Source organism: Thamnophis sirtalis, unplaced genomic scaffold (assembly GCF_051295495.1).
Source record: "Thamnophis sirtalis isolate CommonGarterSnake01/CBP01778 unplaced genomic scaffold, rThaSir2_p1.2 scaffold_12, whole genome shotgun sequence".
In the NCBI taxonomy this organism is placed as follows: domain Eukaryota; kingdom Metazoa; phylum Chordata; class Lepidosauria; order Squamata; family Natricidae; genus Thamnophis; species Thamnophis sirtalis.
In genome coordinates, this window is record NW_028261392.1 from 11,406,420 (window position 1) to 11,432,856 (window position 26,437).

At 39.1% G+C, this 26,437-nt stretch overlaps 1 protein-coding gene across 3 annotated transcripts in view; it reads right to left on the reverse strand.

The window, feature by feature from the left end:
* DACH1 (dachshund family transcription factor 1) overlaps positions 1-26,437 on the reverse strand; it is a 380,923-nt gene that overhangs the window by 60,974 nt on the left and 293,512 nt on the right. The gene's annotated exons all lie outside the window — the stretch shown is intronic.

The window sequence follows — 26,437 nt, forward strand, 5'->3', positions numbered from 1 at the left end:
TTAGAGAGGACTGTAAAACACTGTAAAGCGGTATATAAGTCTAAGAGCTATTGCTATGTACATTTCAGCCATATCAATTTACATCAGGAAAGATTTAGTGGACAACTTTACAAGAACAACTTGGGTTCAGTCCGTGGATTCAAGATATCTTTTTTCAGTTGCAAAAACCCGGGTACAATGCAAGGAATAGGGATTGAGAATAACATAGCATGCAGCTTTAGATGAACTGGAAACAAGCTTTCCCATCCTTACAAAAAAAATATGACTGTGAATTTAAATTACAATCATATTACCATAGTAATTGCTGTAAAATTAATTCATTGCTAAACTGTTTGAAACTCAACCTAAGCTTTGCTGTCATTTTAAAGTAATTTAGGATCTCTGGAACATTTTCCTTAGTAATAGTAGTTGCACTGTCGTAGCTGGCTGCAATTATGTTTATGGAAAAATCATTGGAAATGTAAAATCATTTACAAGGGGAACTAGGTTTTTAATTGAGGAAATATCTGTACCTAAAAAAAAAAGATGCTAACACTTTAATTAAGCATTTTCAGTTCATCCGAAAACAATCAACCAAGCCCCAATCTTGGTGTTTCTTCCTTTCTTGATAATAGTTTTTTTTCCCATTAATGTTAGCTGCTTTACTCACATCTGATTAATCTTTTATTCTGAACTCGGGCTACCAGGATGGAAGGGAAAAAAAGGATATTCACATATCTGAGAAAACAGTGGGTGCTACTGACAAATGACATAAATAGTTCAAAGTGAGCACAAAACCAATGTGCTAATTATTTCTTTCCATAATTAGTTGAAATATCTGATCATATAAGCACGATCGCATCCTTCTCTGCCCTCCACTTTCCCCAAGGAATTCACAAGGTATGCAGTATTCTATCAAACAAACAATTTCCATCTGCAGAAACACATATTATAAAGGGAGCATTTTAGAAAGAGAGAGAAAAAAGGATATAAAAATATTTGCTTCAACATGAGCCCAAAATGCAAAATAAAAGTTGTATCAATGACAGTATGATTTCTACATTCCTTTACAGGGGTGGGATGCTACAGGTCAACTGAGGTTCGGGAGAACCCATAGCTAACATTAAGGCTAGTTCAGAGAACCTCCAAATCCCACCCCTGGCTGGCCACGCCCATGCTGCCTCTTCCCTCCCCCCCAACCCTCCCCGCCCAGGAGTATCCACACTGCCCATTTTGGATGCAAGGTAATTGCAGGGCCCACGCGAAGGCTTGCAAAGGGCGGGAAATGGGCCTCCCGGAAGTTCCAGAAGGCTGGAAACATGCCTATTTCTGGCCTCCAGAGCCTGAGGAAGGCTAAGACGTCGTTCCCCCACCATGGTGCAGGAGGCTGACTAGGCCACGCCCACCATGACCACGCCCATCCAGCAACTGGGCAGAGAACCCATCACTGAAACTTTTGAACCCACCCCTGGTTCCTTGCGTGTTTCACCCTAAATACGGTCAGTTAATGGTAACCTAAACACATCCAGATAAACAGTGTGAAAATGCTTAATACCATTGCAGTGTTTTATAAAACCAAGCATGCTCGTGACTTTTGGATGGGAGAATAATAGAGTTTCATGGCAGAGGAGAGCAAAACATAAATGTTCCAAGTATTATTTTTTTTAATAGAATTTCAACTTATTTAAAAGCTTCCACGTGCAAGTATGAAAAAGGAGATGGGTTGACTTTAACAGCAGGAAGCAGAAAGGTCAAGCAATCAATGTTTATTTATGTCTATTCTCAGAAAAATAAAACAAATGAGTTTAAAGAATAATTTTAGTTGGAAGTAATCCATGTGAAACAGTGAGGCTTGGTGTAGGATTCCTCTGCCAATCTAAAAATAAAATAAAATAAAATAAAGGCTTGTGGGAGCATATCCACACAGTGGCTTATTTTAATTAAAGTATAGTTAAAAATATTAATGCTGACTCTGTTCATCTTTCTGCTCTTTAGGGCATTAAGCAACACAATCAATAAAACCACATAAGCTCATTTTTGAACACGTGTAATGAGAGCAAAATCCAAGTAGGAATCTGACTTGAAGCTACACCCTAGATCCTTCTGTTCAAATGTAGATTTGTATTTGAAATCCTTGGAAATGTACAGGGTAAAAACCCTCCAACAATATCCTGAAACCTTCTGGGACCAAATCCCATTATGTGGCGTGCAGGGAAAGGGGTAAACACTACCAGAGAGAAATACAAATTGCACTTATTTTCCATTTAGCCAATGTCACGAAAGTTCACCCTTTAGAATTATAACCGGTTAGAACTTCTTCTTGGAGGTCAAGTACTGTGTGAACCATGTCAGCTCACTGATGACATCATATCACATCCATCAATTCCTCTAACAGAGCCATTGCCATCTGCTCGGCAAACTATAATGACTTATTAGATAGATTTGCAGGAAACAAGCTGTATCTGATACGGTTATCTCATTGCTAGAAAGCCTCCTGAGATAACAGTCCCTCTAACAGTCTGGTTCCCTAAAGATTCCCGATTTCTTATCTTCAAAAAAATATTATTCCTTTGTTGTTGAATTTCAATAGGTTGGACCGGGTAATGTTTAGGTTAGGGGGAATTAAGGAAGATTTCTTCATGCTATCCCCTTGCAATTTAATGAACCACTGAGATATCCATGGTGGTTTATAAACCCCATAAATTGAAATATCTTTCTTTGCCCTACAACAAAGGAGAGCAACCCTATTCTTAATATTAATGGAGAGGAAATTTGAAAACAGCAGCAACATGGAAATATACCCAGAGTTAGAGGACTTTAAAGATTTGAAGGCAAATTCCTAGTTCATAATATATGCCTCTACAGTGGCCATTAAATAATAAGTAACAGAAAAAAAGGGACACAGTGGCTCAGTGGCTAAGACACTGAGTTTGTCGATCAGAAAGGCCAGCAGTTCAGGCGGTTTGAATCCCTAGTGCTGTGTAACGGAGTTAGCTCCCGTTACTTGTCTCAGCTTCTGCCAACCTAGCAGTTCGAAAGCATGTAAAAATGCAAGTAGAAAAATAGGAACCACCTTTGGTGGGAAGGTAACTGGGTTCTGTGCACCTTCGATGTTTAGACATGCTGGCCACATAACCACGGAGACATCTTCGGACAGCGCTGGCTCTTCGGCTTTGAAACAAAGATGAGCACCGCCTCTTAGAGTCGGGAATGACTAGCATATATGTGTGAGGGGAACCTTTACCTTTTTAATACAAATAATCTTCAGTCTAATTTATTGTCTTGCATTTTAATGGAAGTAACGCAACACATAAACACTTCAATCCAGGCATGCATAGATATTAGTGAAGCCCCCCCCCCCACACACACAGTGTGTGTGTTTCAGTGTTGGGTTCCTAACTACTAGTTCGCTTAGAGAGAGCGTTTTGCATGCGTGTTGCTGCGCATGTGCAGTTTACTGAAAACTGTTCTGCACATGTGCAAAAACATGCTGGTGATGGGAGAAGAGATCGGGGAACTGGTGTGGGGCGTGGCAGGCCTGGGTCGCTGCCGGTTCCAGCAACCCAGGTGGGAAAACCACTACCGGTTTGTCCGAACCGATCCAAACCAGTAGGAACTCACCTCTAGTGTGTGTCTCTTAAATGCAGCTCTCATTCAGTTAGATACAAACCCAACTAAAATGAATGGAGTTGAATACGACGATAGTTTGGTTTGATGGCCCCCTAAAAAGGAGAGCATCATCTGTCGAAGTGCGTATGACCTCATCAAAATCATTTTAATGTTCCTCCAACATGGTTTTCTGGGAAAGGGCAATATTTGTTTTGCGCGATAGAGAAATTTATCTTCTGCTTCTTCCTTTGCCGTTTATTCCAGCTTCTACTGTGATCAACATTGTACTAAAATAAAGTCAACCCCAACAGCCGCTCTCAACCCATCAAAACGCAGAGACGTCTGCCAAGCCCATGTAACAGCTGGTGTTACATTAATTAGTTTAAACTATTTATTTCATCCATCTCCAGAGCAGATTGAGCAAAAACATTGTAGATTATTCTAGCATCTGTAAGTGCCCTGCAAGCATTAACCAACCAAAGTTGGAATATTAGTAGTTTGTTTAAAATATGTGTGATTACAGGCTCTCTCTCTCTGGGGGAAATGGCATTAAATAAATGGCAAAGAAATAATAAAAAAATAAGTTTTAAATAACTCAAAACCTCTCCCTCACAAAAAAAAATATCTCTGCATTTGCATTAGTCTTTCGTTCCTATATCATTATTTTGTTGTCAGGAATATTCTTTCATCAATTATTATAATAATTTCTGGCACCATAACCAATAGCTAAATGCTATTCTCTGTCCAGAAATCCCTACATCTATCATTTTCTTTATATCTCTTGGAATTCAACCCAACCGGTATCAATCAACTTTATTTTAGGAAACGGCTGTTGAAAACTCTCAGCTAAAATTACTTTTTACTGAATTACTTGGTTGTAGCTATTAGGATTTTTCTATGTAGAGGAATCATAAGCCATTGTACACATCTGCATTGTCCACAGCTGCACAAACGCACACAGAGACACCCCTCAAATACAGTTTTTTTTTAAAAAAAAAATCATATGGGCTATAGAAAGTCAGCGCATCTAAATAATTTATCTTGCTATCAGCTTTTACACCTATCTTTGACCTTATTTCCAACTGGAATATCTACAGGTTCAAAGCCAAGGTTAAAGCAAAACTTGGTTTTATGTAGAACATTAATACCAATATTTGAATTGCTGTAGCATCCAGATGCAGAAAAGATGTTATATTTGAAAGTACACACATTGTTATTTTGATTAGCAGCATCACTGCTGCTGTGGAAATGAAATAATTGTGCTATGTGACATCAAAAAGTCACTTATTAGTTTTAACGGCAGCTCTAAATAAAACTGAATTGTCAATGCAACAAACCCTGAATGTGTTGGGCCACATAGACATTCTCAATCTCCACCTCTCCAAGACATAACTAGTGTTGTACAATCAGGGCAGTAGAAATACTTAAAGTAGCAGCATGACATCGTATCAGTTATTTGGTGTCATCAGAAATGCATGATTTATTACCAAGATATTGGTAGCCGAGGTGGCGCAGTGGTTAGAGTGCAGTACTGCAGGCTACTTCAGCTGACTGCTAGTTCGGCTGTTCAAATCTCACCGGCTCAGGGTTGACTCAGCCTTCCATCTTTCCAAGGTGGGTAAAATGAGGACCTGGATTGTTGTTGGGGGCAATATGCTGACTCTGTAAACCGCTTAGAGAGGGCTGAAAGCCCTATGAAGCGGTATATAAGTCTAACTGCTATTGCTATTGCTATATTTAATGGATTCATGAGGAGGTAGTCATTCTCCGGTCCTAATACAGAAGTCATAAGTGAAATTGTTTAAACTTTGATGGACACCTATGCATTAAGAAGCATTAGAGGAAATAAAGGTAAGATCAAGCTTATATAGTAAATTGATTAGATTTTGCACTTCATCTTTCTACCACCAAGGACATGAGTGATGTGATGAAGATTCCTGTCTTTAAAGTGGATTGCAATATTTATTCAGCAATGGGTAAGCATTTTCACTTTTCAGTTCCCTTGCCTTCATGCCAAAATGTAGCACAATCTGTATTTTTTTGTCCCTAATGCTGCTAAATAGCAGTTCTCGAGAGATCTGAGCCAGTATCCGAAATATATTTGTGATAGCCAAAATGTGGGGGGAGGGGGGACCTCTACAAGGTTTGACACAGAATTGAAATGTGAGATGAAAAATATGTGATCCATATTTGAAGAACTTAAAAGATGAACAAACATGTAAATATGAGAGAGAGAGAGAGAGAGAGAGGAGGCGAGGGAGGGGAGAGAGAGAGACAGACAGATAGACAAACAACAACAACAACAACAACAACAACAATAAACCTTGGTAGCATACAGAAGGACAGAATAATAATGACTAGGAATTCCTCACCCAGAAAGACACAGCAGGAAAAGAATTCAGGAAATAAACAATCTGATTTAAAATAAATTCCACTTCAAAAATTAAGCATAACATGCTTGGTGAAGTGACTAGGATGTTTCCTATACAAGTTAGTCATAAAAAGTCATATTTTGCAAGAATAGGAAAAATATTGGAACTTGACTCCAAAGCGTAAGAAAACACTACAATGTCATGTGCGCCACGACATCCTAATGCAATAATGCAAAGCCCCTAATTCACATCACTTGCACGATGGAGTCATGGTGCATGGGATGTCATGTTTCCCTACAGACACCTTGGAAGGAAAGCTTGGGGAAAAAAAAACATTTCTTGGAAAAGAATCAGAAAAGCTCACAAGCTGAAATTATGGCAGAATCAACAAAGTCCCCCTCACCCCCAAAAATGGAGGTTCTTTAAACAATAATATTCACCATTTGTCTCCCAAAATATGATAGTAGGAAAATTTGCATTATTTGCTGTCAATGTAAAAGAAAGCACTCAGTCAATCAATTCATGTGCCTTCCCCCCCGCCCCCCGTTCTGCACCCTGATTATTTTCTATAAATAGGTAAAGAAAAGAGAGCTATTTGGCAGGGAGTGATTGTTCAACAATCTACTGAACAGGCATGGTAGCTCAGTGGCTAAGATGCTGAGCTTGCTCATCAGAAAGGTTGGCAGTTCGGTAGTTCGAATCCCTAGCGCCACGTAACGGAGTGAGCTCCCATTACTTGTCCCAGCTTCTGCCAACCTAGCAATCCGAAAGCATGTAAAAATGCAAGTAGAAAAATAGGAACCACCTTTGGTGGGAAGGTAACAGTGTTCCGCCCACTATTTATTGGGCAGTCATGCGATGGCCCAGCAATGAAAGATGCTGAGCTTGGAAAGCTGACAATTCAAGTTCAAGACCTGAGTACTGCTCAATGGGATGAGCTCCTTTCCTCAGCTCCTGCTCCCCTAGCAGTTAAAAATCATGCAAATGCAAATAGATTGATAGGTACCACTTTGGTGGGAAGATAAGCATGCACTGTATGCCTTTGGCCTATTGCCATGCTGTCACATGAACACAGAAAATGTCTTCAGACAACACTGGTTTCCTCAGCCAAGAAAGAGGGATAAGCGCCAAGCCCTAGAATCATGCATGACTGGACACTTATGTTCAGTATGGCCCTATATCAAGTAAAAACATTACTATTTCTTGATAGAAGACCATATTGAACATATCTGATTTTTTTTATTTTATTTTCAAGAGCTAGTAAAATATGCACAGATGAATAAAAAGGTCTACTGAGTATCATCTAAAATCACAGGGCTGGGGTAATTCTCTTTCATGGAAAATAAGAATAAAATCTGGATATGTGATGAATTCTAAGCAAGGGTAAATCACTGTCATTGTAATCATTTCATTGCATATGTGTATGTGTGTGTGTGGGCATTTGGGCATAAAAAGGGTTGTGACACAAAATTACATGCCTATTTTCCTGGCTCAGTTGATAAAGGAGGAGAACCTGTGGCTTAGTGGCTAACACAACTGCCTAATATGTAATATAGCACAGGTTCAAATCCCAGTAAGGGTATGGCTAGCTGATGAGAGCTAAATAGCTTGAAATAGATCTATACTAGTCTCCCTTTATTTATTTATCAGCACAATTGCAGCACAAATGTAACAAAAAGGCAACAGTAAAAATAATGGCTTTCTGTCTGGATGGTCTCTTGAGGTGAGCCGATAGACAGAGAAAGGAAAGCAGTATGCTTCCTCCCATATTTGGGCATACCAGGGGTTGTGGCGCGCACACACACACACACACACACATGCTGTATATATGCTGTATATATGCTGTGTATATACTGCATATATACTCTCTGTGTGTGTGTGTGTGTAGTGAAACAAGGTTTACACCCTTTTCAAGTTCTTATTGTGAAGTTCTTAAGTTCTGATTTTTGACTCAGATATTCACTATGACTTGTAATAGTGAAGATACATATTTTTCTTCCTTTATTTAAAATCTACAGGTATTGTAAGTCTTCTAGACCACTGATGAATGGCTGCCTTGTTCAAAGAAAGTTCATTTAGAATGAATTGAGGAGGGGGAATATAAAGCATTTACAGATTTAAGAAGTTGGCAAAGAAAATGGAGCCTGACTCCTAATAGACAGACTTAGATCAAGTTGTGATCTTCAGATCTTTCAAACAATAGTAAGTCAATTTACTACGTATCACTCTACCTGCAAAAAGACTTATTAGAACATCTATGGGAATGCATATTCTACCACAATTTCCCTACAGCCATTGTGTCAGTTATTTTACAAGAGATAGTGTCTTCCAAAGCCTTACCAAGAGGAGCCGCAATTATCTAGCTCAAAAGAAACCCTCATTTTGATGACTGATTATCTTCCATATTCCATATGATGGTGGGATCAGAGGTCGACACATCCAAAGATCTTTTCAATATTCTTGTTCTTTGTAACCAAAATAAAGGATGGTTGTTGATATGCATCTCCCTCCCTCCTACACCTCATCTTAGAAGCCGGATCTGCCTAGAAATGACCTTCCTTCAATAAGATGAAAAAAAAGCAAAAACCTTCACAAATATTATCCAAGTATCAGGAGAAGAAGAATTACACTGATGGTTAAGATATTCCCTGGCCTTTAGCTTTCCCCTATGTATCTTAAAAGGGACATGGTGACTCAGTGGCTAAGACGCTGAGCTTGTCGATCAGAAAGGTCGGCAGTTCGGCGGTTCGAATCCCTAGTACCGTGTAATGGAGTGAGCTCCCATTACTTGTCCCAGCTTCTGCCAACCTAGCAGTTCGAAAGCATGTAAAAACGCAAGTAGAAAAATAGGGACCACCTTTGGTGGGAAGATAAGAGCGTTCCGTGCGCCTTTGGCATTTATTCATGCCAGCCACATGACCACGGAGACGTCTTTGGACAGTGCTGACTCTTTGGCTTTGAAACAGAGATGAGCACCACCCCCTAGAGTCAGGAACAACTAGCATATATATGTGAGGGGAACCTTTAACTTTACATAGCTTAAATACTCATGATGGCCATCCCCTGAATGTGGTTGTGGCCAATGGCCAAAGTAGACCGTCCCTTTGCTTTCTCCACCCTCTTCTTTGCCTTTCTTCCTGGATCTTCTTTTCTGCCACCAGAAAGTTAATTGTGCAACTTTTGTCACAGTCCCCTTTGTTCCTCCTGAAGTCACTTTGTCTGCCTCTCCTTAGAGTAAGGACACCAAATCCTAAAACCTGGCAAGAATGCATATGTTTATTTCACGACTGCCTCGCAATTACTGAATGCCACTTAATTGCGGCAACAGATGCTCCAGTGTAAGAACCAGAAAAATCAAACGCCTCATTTCCAGGTTTATTTTTTTTCCCATTGCTTCTGCCAACAGCAGATGTGTGAGCCTCTTGTGCTCTGGCGTAAATACTTATCAAATCCTAACAGGTCACCTATGTCACAAACAACATTTCAGATGCAACTGTTTCACCTGATAATAGGCTCTGAAAAATAAAACTGTGAGCTGTAAATACAATGCATTCGAAATGAAATGCCATAATGTGAAATGGCTTTTTCTCCGGCTACATAAGAAGTCCTTGACAGGTTTTGGCAGTGATAAATCACCGACCCATTAATTGTCTCCTCTCTCATTGTGAGGTGAGCAGCTAAAAGGGGGGAGTCAACAGGAATGACTGAAAGGACAAATTTTGGCAAAAAAGACAATGAAGAAATCTGTCATGCCTCTCCCTCCAATAAACTGTCAGGGAAAAATCAAAATATATGTAACTGAATGTTTATGTCTTCTTTAGAAAGGTTATGGGATGATACGTTTATGGTTTCTATAGGGGGGGAAAAAAACAAAGATGAGAGAAAGATATCTCCTCCCTCCCCTCCTTTCTTTCTCATCTATGCAAATATCATTAAAGTTAATAATATATTAATATTCATGCTGGAAAACTCAAATGAGTGCTTTTCCAGGGTTCGTGATTAATGTTAACAATATTTGGGGGGTGGGAACGAAGAATCAATAACATCTCCTTATTACAATAATGGGATGTCAGCAAACATTTCCATATCCTTGTTCTTTTTTTTTTTTTTTTAAGGAATCTTGAGTATTTGTTGTCTTGCAAGTGATATTTTGATCTCAGGATCTGCAAGGATAGGATTTGGCTCGCTTTGTTAAAAAAAAATGTCCCTTTAAAAATAGGGAGTCATTTTTCCCTGCCCTTTATTTTCAGACATGTTTCTTTTAATGAGCTCCTGAATACCATTAGATGTATTTAAATGCCCTTTTAATAAGAATGCATCGATAAATACACACAGCCAGCACAACCTGAGCTCCAAGGCATGGAAGGACTTCCCAACACCTAGAGGTCAACCGTTGGTGAACCTCCAAAATTGAGGCTACATTGTTACTTTGAACATCAAAAGAAACTATTAAATTTACGGCTTGACTGTAATTACATCAACCTCACATAAGCAAATTTAAATTGTAAATCAAATCAAAATAGGCTTTTTAATTAAGTTTTGGAGTACATCACCAAATTCAGCCCTGGGTCCAGTTGCGACTGCTTCATTCAAACACCCTGAAATAAAATTTGACGCTAATATTGCTATTTAATTTTGCATTTCCAAAATGTTTCATCTCCACCTGGCTGTTTAAGGGAGGGTTATAGGACACAATCCTTCTGGCTTATTAATATGTTACATGGAAGACTAAACTCTCTATTTCAAAAATCAGTTTAACATGAAATAAGAAATATAAAAAGTTAGTATCTCTCTTTTCCAGGTGAAATGTTTTCTCTGTCTGGGTAACTCTCCTGCACTTTTTTGACCCCCGGTTGAAACTTATCTAAGGAGTAAGATGGAGCCGAATGGAACAGTATGGATGTATAAATTGACACACACAATTGTCCACCTCTCATTGTTCACACATAGTGTTTGTTCAATCTCCTAACACGCTGGTTCCACCTCTCCATCTAAAACGGCTCAACTTTACACACACAAATTAGATTAAAAACCTAAGCCAATCATAGAATTAATTAAGGGAACCTTAGCCAGGTTAAAATTCTAAGATTTGTAGATGAATAATATACGATGTAGCCAGTCCGTCTGTTATCCATATGGAAACACACATGGGCATTCAATCCATATATCATTTTTTTTAGTTCAAAGTTATTTTTTTAGTTTTTTTTAAAACTAAAATATTTTAAAACACTTTAAAACATTGTAAAACATTGTAAAACATTTTAAAACATTGTAAAGCATTTTAAAACATTGTGAAACATTTTAAAACATTTTTTTAGTTCAAAGTTGAAAGGGCACTGCACACCAAAACAACTAGACACAAGGACAGTTTTTCCCCAAATGCCATCACTCTGCTTAACAACTAATTCCCACAACACTGTATCAATAACTGACTAAGAATGTATTACTATTATTCTTCTCTTCCTTCTATCTCTCCACACTTATGACTATAACCATGTTGCTTGTATCTTTCAATTTATATTGGTTTTTATTTGTTTCCTAGTACGATTGGATAGCTTATTAGTGACTAAGTGTTGCCTTTTTATATTCTTGATGAATGTATTTTATTCTCTTTATGTACACTCCTTATGGACACAAAAATTCCTTATGTGTCCAATCACACTTGACCAATAAATAATTCTATTCCATTCTATTCCATTCCATTCCATTCTATTATTCTATTCCTATTTCAATGACAAAAGAAAGAAAATCAAGTCTTTCACTTTTAATAACAGATTTTGTTTGTATGCATACTTAAGGTATATTTTTGTCTTTTTTATATATCTGTCTTTAATTTTCCATTGGCAGTGCTGTCACTTTCCTCATTATCTGACACCTTAAGTTGAGAGACTGAGCACTATTTTTTTCCCCCCAGGTCTTTTATATGAAAAAAATAATAATGCAATTTTCACGACACTATTTCACAACTACAGCAGACAGAGAACTCGTGACTTAAAACAGGCTTGGTTTTCATAATATTAAAGGGCTTTCAGATTTATTTATTTTGACACCCATAAAGTTGCCTCTGTCCAAATCAAATCAATCCAAGGAGTACTTGTTCCTGAAATTCATTATTCAGTTGTTGTTTTTTTGCATTTCTTTCCAATTTGAAGATTGATCCTTGAAAAATGATTATCTGTGGTCCAAAAATATAGTAAGATAGGAGCCCTCTCTTATGACAGTTACACATTTCTATGTTCTCTATGGGGAAAATAGGACAGTGCAGAAAGATTTGTGCTAGGTAAAGGTACCATTTGTGCTAAAAATGTCGTAAGGGTGCAAGGATCCGAAAACTTTTCAAACCTTTTCAGATGACCATTGTGGTGCCTTCTGAGAAGATAAATCTACTTCGTCCACTCGTCTGAATGTTTCTTGGGTTGGAGAAGAAAAGGAGGAGTGAAGTTTTCTGTTTTGCATTTTGGGAGATGAGCCAGTTTCAGAGCTCGCTGTGAGCATATGGAGATCGCATATTTGCAAGTCCATCTCTGGAGGATTGCAAAAGGCCCTTAGCTTGTGAAAAACAGCAATGTTATTTTTTTTTTCCTCTTTTAACGTTCCCTATATTTAGAGATTAAATCGCTCACTGCACAAACCCATTTGGAGCAGGCGAGAAGGTGAAAAGGATAATCAGTACAGCCACTGGTCCGTGTTTCCTAAACGCTTTTGAAAACATTACTGTGTGCAGGCATAAAATTAGCGGCAGGACCTTAAAAAGGCTGGCATTTAGCATGACTTTTTGGAAAGTGACACCCTCATTTTTTTTCTTGTAGGATATCATTAAATTTCAATCGCCCCATGGCAGCTCCTTTCCATTAATAACCAATTCCCTGTGTCACTTTGGCTGTTCTTTGAAATAATGAGCCTTCGCTTCGCTTTAATAAATTTAAACATATTCTCAAGGCCAGAGAAGATAGGAAACCGCAGATGGGCTGAGAAAAACACGATTCATAAATCCTTAACTGCCTGAGATCGTTGAGAGCAAAACAAAGTAACACTCGTAAAATATTAAACAAACCCAGCTGTATAAGTGAAGCTTCATTAACAAAAATGGACTATTTACGGCCTTCCACAGAGCCTGTGGGTGAAAGGAAAAAGTAATCTTTAGAAAAACACTGTCATCCTCATTTTGATTCCCTAATGAACTGATGGCAGGACGGATAAGATTCTCTCTCCCTCTTTTTTTTGCAAAATTGTGTGCAAAATAAAAGGAGTAGGTAAGCTTGATAGTACAGGAAGCTAATCTCAGCATTTTATATAATGCCAACTTCTTCGCATAAATTAGGACAGAGATATTTATTCATTCAGGGACGCAGTGGCTCAGTGGCTAAGACCCTAAGCTTGTCGATCAGAAAGGTCGGCAGTTTGAATCCCTAATGCCACATAACGGAGTGAGCTCCCGTTACTTGTCCCAGCTTCTGCCAACCTAGCAGTTCGACAGCACGTAAAAATGCAAGTAGAAAAATAGGAACCACATTTGGCGGGAAGGTAACAACATTCCGTGCGCCTTCGGCGGTGAGTCATGCCAACCACATGACCACGGAGACATCTTTGGACAGCGCTGGCTCTTGGCTTTGAAACGGAGATGAGCACTGCCCCCTAGAGTCAGGAACGACTAGCACATATGTGTGAGGAGAACCTTTACCTTTACCTTATTTATTCATTCAGCTTAACACATACACACACCCAATGCATCTTGGCTTGCAAGCTTAGGACAAACTTGGTTTAAGTAACAGGAAGAGAAGTACACATTACCAAGGATCAGCAATGGGTAGAAAAAGCACACCGTGTCAGATGCTTCTGGCAGGACAAGACAGACAACTTATTCCAAAATGGTTGGTTCGGGGTGGTTGTGCAATCACTATTCTATAAATGAAAGCAGTTTGGGGTATGTTTATTGGATCCTGGAAAACAGGAAAACATAGAAAACAGTCCATTCCATACTTCACGGGTATTTAAATGAGGGGCATACAGTATTAAGAGCCGAGGTGGCGCAGTGGTTAGGGTGCAGTACTGCAGGCCACTTCAGCTGACTGTTATCTGCAGTTCAGCGGTTCAAATCTCACCGGCTCAAGGTTGACTCAGCCTTCCATCCTTCCGAGGTGGGTGAAATGAGGACCCAGACTGTGGGGGCAATATGCTGACTCTGTAAACCGCTTAGAGAGGGCTGAAAGCCCTATGAAGCATTATATAAGTCTAACTCCTACTGCTACTGCTACTATTTTCAGGAAGATAATAGCAATAACACTAATATATCACTTCTCAGTACTTTGCAGCCCTCACTACACAGTTTACAGAGTCAGCATATTTTCCCCAACAATCTGGGTCCTCATTTTATTGACTTTGGAAGGATGGAAGGCTGAGTCAACTGTGAGCCTGGTGAGATTGGAACTGCCAAACTTCTGACAGCCGGCAATCAGCAGAAGTAGCCTGCAGTACTGCACTCTAAACACTGCCCCACCACAGCTCTTAATATTGGGGAAAGCATTCCTAAAAATTAGCATTCAGATGCAGTCAAAAACAAGTGTCAATGTGTTCCATGGGAATGGGCAGTTAGAAAGTTCTGCTGGTGAAAGTAAGGCGCCCACCCTACATCCCAAACCTGAGCATAAGATTTAGAAAGCAGAAAAGAGTATTCTGAAGACACAATTTTCCAATAAGGAATTAGAAACAGAATTGAGCTGGAAAGGATCTTGGAGGTTGTCTAGTCCACCCCCCTGCTCAAGCAGGAGACTCTACTCAATTTGAGACAAGTGTATGCCTAGTCTCTTCTTAAAAAGAGTGTTAAATGGCTGTGGGCTCTTTGATTATCCTCTAGGTCAGCGTGCTCCCCCCCTCAACATTTTGGGCACCAGGGACTGGTTCTATGGAGAGAGGTTTATCCACGTACCAGAGGGGGCGTTGTTTCATATTCTGCTTGCGTCCCGTGGATGGGGCTTTGCTTGTTTGCACGGCACGCTTTCTGGCATGCCATGGATTGGGGATTGGAGGCCCGTGCTCTAGGTAGCATCTCTTTTCTTCTTCCCCAAGGTCACCCACACATTCCATTATGTTAACACATTCCCCCCACCCCTGAAAACCAAGGATAGCTAACGTGTGAGTCTCTCCCAGTGTTAGCTAGTTAGTTAGTTTAGCTTATTGTCATTGCATCTTGTACAATGAAATTAAATGCCATCTTCAGTGTACATTATAACTATAAAAATAAAAGCCAAGGTGGAGCATTGATTAGAGTGCTGTACTGCAGCCACTTCAGCTGACTGTTATCTGCAGTTCGGCGGTTCAAATCTCACCGGCTCAGGGTTGACTCAGCCTTCCATCCTTCCGAGGTGGGTAAAATGAGGACCCAGACTGTGGGGGCAATATGCTGACTCTGTAAACCGCTTAGAGAGGGCTGAAAGCCCTATGGAGCGGTATATAAGTCTAACTGCTATTGCTATTGCTAAAGCACGAACACGCATCCTTCACATTCCATACAATTGAATTGAAAATCCTTGATATTGCCTTAATATTGCACTATACAGTGGAATTCAATATAGTTCCTGCTCTGGGATAGAAGCTGTTTTTCAGCCTATTTGTCCTTGTTTTTATTGTCCTGTACCGTCTGCCAGATGGTAATAGTTCAAAAAAAAAAAAGGGTGCCCAGGATGAAGTGGATCTTTCAGGATGTTTTGAACTTTCTTAAGGCAGCAGGAGCTATAAAGTTCTTCCAAAGAGGAGAGAAGGCAACCAATGATATTCTGGACAATGATTTTAACGCTCTGAGCGCTGTCCTATCTGCCACTGTGCAACTGGCGAACCATACACAGGTGCAGTAAGTTAAAATACTCTCTATGGTGCAGCGATAGAAGGTCACCAGCAGTTCTTTCATTCAGTTTGTCCACTCTCCCAAGAACAATTACCCTGGGCCTAGGTTTGATCTAGAACAGGGGTGTCAAACTCGCGGCATCATGTGATGTATTGGGATGGGGAAGAGGAAAAAACCCTTCACTAAACTGGGTGGGGCCAGCACATGTTGTATCTGGCTCTCAGGGCTGTGAGGTTAACACACTTGTCTCCTGTTGCTAATTCAACACTCTTACTACTAAACAGCAGTAGCTCTTGTACTGTGGGGAAGAGGATGAGTTTTAAATCAGTTATGATCAATCTGTCACACAAATATTATTTCCCACATTACAGGTGCAAACCACTGTCACTACACTTTTTTAAAAAAAAGTATATAATGTGCAAAAGACTGTAAAATTACAAAGACTGCATTATTTGTAAGGAATATTGCATCTATATAGTGCCGTTTCATACTCTGAAAAATAAATTTGCAGGGTCTGGATGCCTTAAAACCTGCTTTCATTAATGATTTGCACCAAACTCTCTCCTTATAAACCTGATTATCTCAAGGGCAAAGAGCATTTTCTCCCAAGAGGCTGATTAGATCCCATTTTTAATCACACAGGAATGCAGAGGGACCATTCAGAGTTCAGAAAGTCATACCAGCATTTGTGTAATGCTACATCTTTGGACTTGCTCTGCAAGGTGACAACATATGGACACCTACACAATTGGAGCCAAAGCTGAGAAGGGCATCCAGATCACTGAAGAGAGAAACCCCTGATTAATTTTGGTTTGTAAAAAGCTTGTAGGCGATTTCTTATTATTTTTAACTGAGTGACTGGCTTCCTTCACCATCTTTTTTCCCCCGTTTCCCACTTAATTGTAAATTATACATATAAAATAGTGTTTACTCTGATTCTTAGGGATGTGGATAAAGGTGAAGGAAATGGAACCAATTTTCCCGTATTTCTTCAAGGAACATTTTAGATCCTTTTCATTATTTTTTCCCCTCCTTGTTCTTTTTTTTTTTTTTTTAGTTTCTCCTCTCAAATTTCCACACTGCCTTTTATCAGCTAATACGTGAAAGAATTGTAATGTAGAGCATGAACACAATCTTTGCCACTGGGCCCTCATAAATCTTGCCAGTTCCCAATGAACACTACCAAATTTTCGCAGCTGAGGAACATTTGGTCTGCCTTAAATTAACATATCTCAGCAGTCAGAAGTCATTAAGCTTTGCCAATGATTTGAAACCATTTTTCCATTTCAAAAGCAGGCCTGGTTGTTACTTATTCTGGTCCTCCCCCAGCCGAAGGAGATGGAAAGGAACAAAAGAAAGTGAAGTAGTGAAGGAGAATGAGTGACTAATGGAAAAAAAAAGGAGGGGGGGAGAAAAAAAAGGCATTCAGCTACTTTTAGGTTTCCTAATTAGACTATCTTTAAGGGGAAGAAAGTTGCGTTCAAGATCAAATAATAATTCAGTTCAGTCCATAGTTATTTGAGCTGCAAATTATGTGAATCTATAGCCAAGGAGAGAGAGAAAAAAGGCATGTGTAGTGTAAAGACTGAGGTATTAGCCTACTTGAAAAATAAGGCACTGCAATGTTGCTAAAGAATTCATGAGCATGGCAATTTCTTTTCAAGTATGTTACTAAACCAGTGTTTGGAGTTCCACAAACCACTTCAGATAGCATTCCCAGGTTTTGGAGGCCCAACAATTAAAAGCTGTTAATACAAGACACATACAAAATTACCACATAAGATCAGAGGTGGATTCCTACCAGTTTGCACCTATTCGGTAGAACCGGTTCATCAAATCTACCGGATTCCACTAGTGGACCCAGAAAGCAGGCCACACCTACAGAAGAGGTTCCAAACTTTTTTGAAACCCACCAAGGGTTAGGGGTGCAAGGATCTTGTAACTTGACAGCTTTAAGACTTGCATGCTTCAATGCCAGAGTTCCTGGGCCAACGTGACAGGAGGAGGAATTCTGGGAGTTGAAGTCCACAAGTCTTAAAGCTGTCAGGTTTGAAGATCCCTCATATTTTTTTCTAAAGGGTTAGGGGTGCAAGGATCTTGTAACTTGACAGCTTTAAGACTTGCGTGCATCAAATGCCAGAGTTTCTGAATAGCTACTTGGACTGAACTAAGTACTAATTCATAATTTCATATCCGGTCACATGGATGGCAAGCCACTCCCATCTGGTCACATGGGTGGCAAGCCACTCCCACAAAGGAGGCCACACCCACAGAGTAGGTTTGAACAATTTTTGAAACCCACCACTGCATAAGATGTAAAAAAAAAAGTCTACTAAAAACTTTCCTACCTCACAACTGCAAGGTGCACAAAATACCTCAACCTTTTCTCTTGGCATCTTTTCTCCATCAAAGAGTTAATCATGGTCCCCAAATCATTAAAGGTTTTCCAGGCGGTACTCAAAAAGAAATGTCTGCTTTTCAAGATGAATTTCACTCCACCCAAATAGAGTAGAATAGAATAACAGTTGGAAGGGACCTTGGAGATCTTCTAGTCCAACCCCCTGCTTAGGCAGGAAACCCTACGCCACTTCAGACCAATCGTTATCCAACATCTTCTTAAAAACTTCCAGTGTTGGAGCATTCACAACTTCTAGGAGCAAGTTGTTCCACTGATTAATTGTTCTAACTGTCAAGAACTTTCTCCTTAGTTCTAAGTTGCTTCTCTCCTTGCTAAATTCCATCCATTGCTTCTTGTCCTGCCCTCAGGTGCTTTGGAGAATAGTTTGACCCCCTCTTCTTTGTAACAGCCCCTGAGATATTGGAACACTGTTCTCATGTCTCCCCTAGTCCTTCTTTTCATCAGACTAGACATACCCAGTTCCTGCAACCGTTCTTCATATGTTCTAGCATCCAATCCCTAATCATCTTTGCTGCTCTTCTCTGCACTTTTTCTAGAGTCTCAACATCTTTTTTACATCCTGGCAACCAAAACTGGATGCAGTATTCCAGGTGTGGCCTTATACCAAGGCTTTATAAAGTTGTTTTAACACTTCACGTGATCTTGATTCTCTCCCTTAGTTTATGCAGCCTAGAACTGTGTTGGCTTTTTTGGCAGCTGCTGCACACTGCTGGCTCATATTTAAATGGTTGTCCACTAGGACGCCAAGATCCCTAAAATAGAACAGAAGTTTTTCAGAAAGGGGAACAAACGCATTAAAACTTCCATGTAACTCATTGTGCAGTAAACAGATCAAATATTGCAAAGAGAAAATGGTGCAATTAATAGGCAAAGAGAAAAGGGTGTTTTTTTTTTTTTTTTAATGTCTACGGGGATTCTCAGTCATCCAGGTCATGGTTGTCCCAAAGGTGCTTTTTTCAAGCAGCATCTGGACTTTCCGGTTTTTCTTGAAAGACATTTCACTTCTCATCTAAGAAGCTTCTTTGACTTTGACTCTTTGATTCTGGTGGGGAAGGGAAGGATTTATATTCCTTTCAGACGGCTGGTCATTTTCATTAATCTCAACCATCTGGTCAGAGCTAAAAAAATTAGCTTCTTGGATGAGAAGTGAAACATCTTCAAAGAAAAAAACCAGAAAGTTCAGTTGCCTCTTGAAAAAAGCACCTTTGGTGATTTTATCATTCTAATATTCTAATATTGTGGGTCATATGCGAACGAAGAATATTTAAATCTGATCTGTGAGGACATCCCCTCAATTTTTAATATATACTTTATCTTTTAAATGTTTCTTTAGCAGTTGGAATTATCAATGTCCTTTGAAACCTTTTAATCTTTGTAGGACACATTTCAATGAATTTCTTCCTGTTTACATCTTCCTATTTACAGTCTTTAAAAAAGTACAGATGTAGGATCAGATATGTACAATTCATTATCTTCTTTCAAACTTTTGGCAATAATGTGCCACAGAAAAAAAACACATATATTTTAAAAAAGCTTAGTGGTATTTCAAGAATTTTATATAAACAATTTGAGTTAATGTATGGTTAATCAGTTTGTTTTGGATGTTTGGATTAAGCTGAAGACAGAAGTAAAATTTAGCTTAGATAATATGTGCACTTCTTGGGAATCTATGGTAGGATATGAAGAAGTGATGACAGAGGCGTTGTGAGATGTAGTGTGTTACCACACACTAGACATGAATACACAGATGCGACTCAGGAAAATTGGGAAATTAATTTCATTGGTGTCATGATGTCTTGCGGGTGATGGCAATCCTATTATTCTAAGTTCTATGCCATAGTGGCTTTCACCCATTTCTGAATTGAGGATTATGAAAATAAAAGAATTAAAACAGCCTCTTTCATCATTATCCCTGGCCGGATTCTCAGAAGCTACTTCTTTACATTGTTATATCTTTCTCTTTTTTTCTTCTTCTTTTTTCCATTTATTTTTCCTATTGCACTTCATCTTTTTCTGTTATTTTCCTTTCCCCCCCTTTTTTCTGTTCTAATTTAGTTTGTATTGGTTCCTACTGTTTTTTGTTAACTCTGATAGATGGAGATAGATGATAGATAGATATGATAGGTAGAGATAGATAATAGATGATAGATGATAGATAGATGACAGATAAATAGATAAAAATATAGGTAGGTGATAGATAGAGGATAGAGAGAGAAAGATGATAGGTAGGTAGGTAGGTAGGTAGGTAGATATGATAGATAGATAGATAGATAGATAGATAGATAGATAGATAGATAGATAGATAGATAGATAGATAGATAGATTTAGGTAGGTAGGTAGGTAGGTAGGTAGGTAGGTAGGTAGGTAGGTAGGTAGGTAGGTAGGTAGATATGATAGATAGATAGATAGATAGATAGATAGATAGATAGATAGATAGATAGATAGATAGATAGATATAGATATAGATATAGATATAGATATAGATATAGATATAGATATAGATATAGATATAGATATAGATATAATGATAGATAGATATATGATAGATAGATATAGATGATAGAGAGATGATAGAGAGATAGAGAGACAGACAGACAGATAGATTGATAGATTGATTTGTAGAGCTATATCTATATGATATAGATACAGAGATAGCTATAGTGTAGGTAGATACAAAGTGTTATAGATGATACACATACAAACATCCACCCATATCCACCCACACGGTGATTGTATTAACAAACCAGCCTCAGTCTGGCACAAAATAAAAACTTCAGTGAATGTCTGTGTTTTTAAAAATCAATGACAAAGAATAACTGAAGATATTATTATCACTGATTTTTGTTTTTTAGAAAAATTGCTTTGTTAGGTGAATGCTAGTTTTCTGTTCAGAAAAACAGAAAAATTACTTGCTCTAAGATAGTAAATTACTTGAAAAAGTAGCGAGTGGTGTGGCTTTATTCGTGGGATGAATGAAATAATCTATTTAATAGCACTGCCAATGCATATTTAATTTACATCGTGATTTGACCTCGAGAGCTTGAATACTGAACCATCAATAAACAAATTAATCTTTAAAATTGAATTAAATTAAATTAAAATGCGGAAGTTAAATATTTATTATGTGTAATTTCTTCCTTTGAAAACAATCATCTCTGTTGATGGTGGAGTGCTCACTGTGTCCATCTGTCCCAACAAAAGATCTAATAGAAAGAATAATTTCTTACTTTAGTTCTCCAAGAAATCACTTTGATTCTGTTTGGACTGGGGTGGCAGGTAATTTTTGCAAGTAAACTAACAAACCAATTTACTTCTAAAAGACGTTCTCCTCACACATATGTGCTAGTTGTTTCTGGCTCTAGGGGTGGTGCTCATCTCTGTTTCAAAGCCGAAGAGCCAGCACTGTCTGAAGACATCTCCGTGGTCATGTGGCCGGCATGACTAAACGCCAAAGGGGCATGGAACGCTGTTACCTTCCCACCAAAGATGGTCCTGATTTTTCTACTTGCCTTTTTCACTTGCTTTCGAACTGCTAGGTTGGCAGAAGCTGGGGCAAGTAACGGGAGCTCACACCATTATGCGGTTCTAGGGATTTGAACTGCTGAACTGCCAACCTTTCTGATCGACAAGCTCAGCATCTTAGCCACTAAGCCACCACATCCCTTCAATTTACTCTTACCTTTCACCAAAGAAAGGTAGGTTTGAAACAACCACCAGTCCCCCTAGAAAGCCAATTCAATCTATTTTACTGAGGTCAAAATCTTTCTCAAGATCAGGAGTAAGAGTATCCAGTTTGTGATAATACTTGCAATACCTTGATTGCAAGTAGTCTCAAGTCTGAGATAGTCCAACTACATTATCATTGGAAAGTACTGCAATTGCTTGGTTTAGTAACTATTGGTTGGACAGCTCCTTTGCTTTGTAAATAGCAATAGCAATAGCATTTGGACTTATATACAACTTCACAGTGCTTTACAGCCCGCCCTAAGTGGTTTACTACAGTCAGCCTATTGCCCCCCAACAATCTGGGTCCTCATTTTACCCATTGGAAGGATGGAAAGCTGAGTCAACCTTGAGCCTGGTGAGGTTTGAACTGCCAAACTGCTGGCAGTCAGCAGAATTAGTTACCATCTAACCACTGTACCATTGTGGTTAAATGTCCACTGAAAGGCCACATATCATGGACCACTGGCTTAAATACACGTGACCGTGGGTTTTGAGTTGTAAATCTATAATTAATGGGTTTGGTTTTACGTGTGTCAGATGACATTTTTGTAATTATAGTGTCTCTCTGATTTTTACTACAGTTTGATAAAGGAAATGGGAAGGAAGGAAGGGAGGGAGGAAGGAAGGGAGGGAGGGAGGGAGGGAGAGAGAGAGAGAGAGAGAGAGAGAGAGAAAGAAAGAAAGAAAGAAAGAAAGAAAGAAAGAAAGAAAGAAAGAAAGAAAGAAAGAAAGAAAGAAAGAAAGAAATTCCATATCTGGTGTTCCACTTGGCCATCAAATTTTCCCACTCATCTCTTTATTCACTTTAACATAAATTGATGTTATTTTTCCAGTACCTGGAACAGACTATAGATTAAGACATCTAAAGGATTTTGGCAATTAATACTCGAAGTCATTCTTGCATGGATCTCCTTCAGAGCTTCATCAGCTGAGTATCATACAATCACAATGGATGAAGTTCTGGACAGTCAGGAGAGAAGACCATCTGAAGTAAGCTAAAGCTTTGAGAAGCTCATTTTTGCTGAGCTGTCCCAAGGCAATTCAGCTTTGCTTCTAGCCGCAACGTAAGTAGGGAAATTAGTAAGTTCATTTCAGGATCCAGAGAGAGCTAAAAAAATTACGTGGCAGCAGAAGTGGTATTCAGTTGGTTCGGATCGCTTTGGGCGAACCATTAGTGGAGATCACGGGTGGGCCTGCCCACCCGCCTCGGTGCTATGCTGTCCTATTTAGCCATATTTTTGAGGTTGGGCACATGCGGAGAAGGTGTGTGCACGAGCAAAGCATGCATGGCAGGTGCATGGGTGCACAAAGTGAGTGTGCGCCCGAGGGGCAAACCAGTGGTAAAAATGGCAGTGAGGAAACGACAGCCAGGCTAAGAAGAGTCTAGGGCATGGAGAACATAATTGGCTGTATCCAACTCAGTGGGGGAAAGAGAAATATTAAATTTCTTGAGTTCCTAATTTACATTCTCAGCAAAATCAGGTGCTGCAAATTGAGTGATTTTACTCCAGTGAATTTCAACTTGTTTGTTTCTCAATAGGTTGGGTAAAATGTTTCCAATGGAAACATCAAGGAAAGGCCACTTGAAGCAAAATATTCCAATAAACGAGAATATTTGTAGCTCAGGGTTCAAAGGAGGTGTCTCCTAAGCTTGGCTGTTTTCTTGCAGACGTTTCATTACCCAAATTAGGTAATGTCATCAGTGCTCAACGAAGCTCAGGGATGACCAAGAACCCCACAAAATTCTGTGTTGGGACTGGATTGTAGAAGCTAGAATGGGGCATCCTCTCTTCTTCTTCTTTTTTTCCCAATTTTTTATTTTATCAATTTTATAGATACATTCACAATTATATGATCTCATAACTGTTATTAATAATATGTATTTATAACAATTTTTTCCCTACAGTTGACAATATACTTGAAAATTGCTTTCTTACCATCCTATAGATCCATCTTATCTTACAACGGTCCTACTTCTTCTTCCCTCCCTCCCTCTTTCCTTCCCTCGTTTCTTCTCTCCTACTCTCCTTCCTTCCCTCCTTCCTTCCCTCCCTCCTTCCCCCTTCCCTCCCTCCTTTCTTCTCTCCTTCTCTCCTTCCCTCCTTCCTTCCTTCCCTCCTTTCTTCTCTCCTTCTCTCCTTCCTTTCCCCTTCCTTCCCCCCTTCCTTCTCTCCTATATAACCCTCTCTTCTTCTTCCTCACCAGAATTATGTATCCTAAAGCCTTCTGCAGCTGCACTGTTCAAAATCTCTTTTTTAAAAATTATGAAAATATTGTTTCATCATCTCACAATGTCTTTATTGAAATTTTTTTTTTCATATAATCTCCACGGCAGATATATTGGCTTTTTATGTTCCTTATTTGGTGGAGATGCTAATTCAACCCTTGGTTTAAAAAAAAACACCACATCTTTATATAGGACGAAGTCTTCTGTAATTAAAATTCTATTCTGTAGGAGGCACTACACCAATATTGTATCTTTATATGACTTCAGAAAGCCTCACGCTTTACCTTTTTTTTTTTATTAAACATTTTACAGCGATCACACACAGATGGCCGAGTCAGGAAATGAGACATCTTATCTGGAGGTCTGTTAAAAAAAAGGACCAATAAGCTAAGACTCCAACACTCCGTGTGATAACTGCTTGGACAAAATGAATTTTTGACTTTTTCACAACTTAGCTACAAGTAGGGACTATCAGTGGAACGGCATTTCCCCGCAATATGATGGGAAGGAAAAGATTTCAACACCTGACAGGAGAAAATGAACAGCTGATAAACCATCTTTGAAATGTTCTCTCGGGCCAACACATCCTCGGTCAAGGATTTGCATTTTTATTATTGTTGACTTTTGCGATGGGACGGATGGTCAGCTCCACATACGAGGTGTTGAAATAAAGCCAATTGTTCTCTTGTCTAGAGGAAAATAATCCAAATTTGTGAAGGGAAAAAGGGAAAGTTTTGAAAATAATTTGCAGCCATTAACTACATTCCATGGTTTCGACGCCAAAACAAAGATTAACAATTGTGTGTGTTTTACTGTCTGGAAACATTGTCTCCAATTAACATGGAATTATGGTAGATGAGAGAAATTGGTATAAAGGTAAAGGTTCCCCTCGCACATATGTACTAGTCATTCCCAACTCTAGGGGGCAGTGCTCATCTCCGTTTCAAAGCTGAAGAGCCAGTGCTGTCTGAAGACATCTCAGTGGTGAGGTGGCCGGCATGACTAAATGCTGAATGAGCACGGAACACTGTTACCTTCCCACCAAAGGTGGTTCCTATTTTTCTACTTGCATTTTTCACTTGCTTTCGGACTGCTAGGTTGGCAGAAGCTGGGACAAGTAACAGGAGCTCACTCCATTACGCGGCACTAGGGATTCGAACTGCCGACCTTTCTGATCAACAAACTCAGCGTCTTAGCCACTCAGCCACTGCGCCCCTGAAATTGGTATATATGCTTTAATTTTTAGATCATAGAATAGAATTGTTGCCTTTTGAAATGCACCTTTTGATTTCCTCAAACTGCATATTCTGAGAGAACAGTAGTCTTTTTCTAAAGTCACTTGTACGTCAAACAGTAATTTCACCCCATATTTCTATCTTAGTCTTTCCAGTCAGAATCTGGTTAAATGACAGTTTTACCAATGACATTAAAAAAAACTTATTGGAAAAATTGAGCTATTTTGTACCTTGATAACAATAGAATGGGAAATGAATGATTCTCTAACGAAAATGAAGTTAAATTCAGAAAGTTAGAATAGAACCACTGAATTATATGCTTTAAATTAATCAATTGAACCCACCCATAAAAACACTACTACCCCTGAGGAAAATGAGTCAAAAAGGCAAGAACATAGTAACAATTCCCTTTTGTTTGATGAAACTTTTCACTATCTAAATTCCTCCATGCAAAAGGGCCGTTTCTTATGAACTCCCTTCCACTTTTCATTCCAGAATAAGCTTGTCAGTTACTTCTGCTCTTCTCAAGGATACATTTTCCTACTTATTCATCTATAATTTTCCAACCCAGTTTTCAAACATGAAAAACACCAAACAGCAGATCCCAAAGCAATTCAATAATTAAAGCACAATTAATTCAAAATTAAAAAATGCCTCTCAAAGAAGACGCTCAAAAGCATTTGTGCAGCGATAACACCAAATAGAATCAATCCCGAACAGGAGGCACAACTGTGCCAATTCAACCAAATGCATGGGTGAACACTTGAGTCTTCAGCTGGCATCCAAAGCTTAAAAGGCTTAGTAAGTTATCTCTGAACACGGAGGAATATCCACAACTGGTGTGTTGTAGTTACCATTCTCACTCTCGGGTTTCCTAATGGTAGGTTGAGCCCCTTCCAGATGGCATCTCATACCATCTTACAACTTCTGTGCCTTTCTTTAGATGTGTATGGCTCTGGGGTTGTGGCATGAATCCTGCACACCAGCACTCTCAAAACAGTGGTCATATGTTGAAGTGGGAAGTTCTCT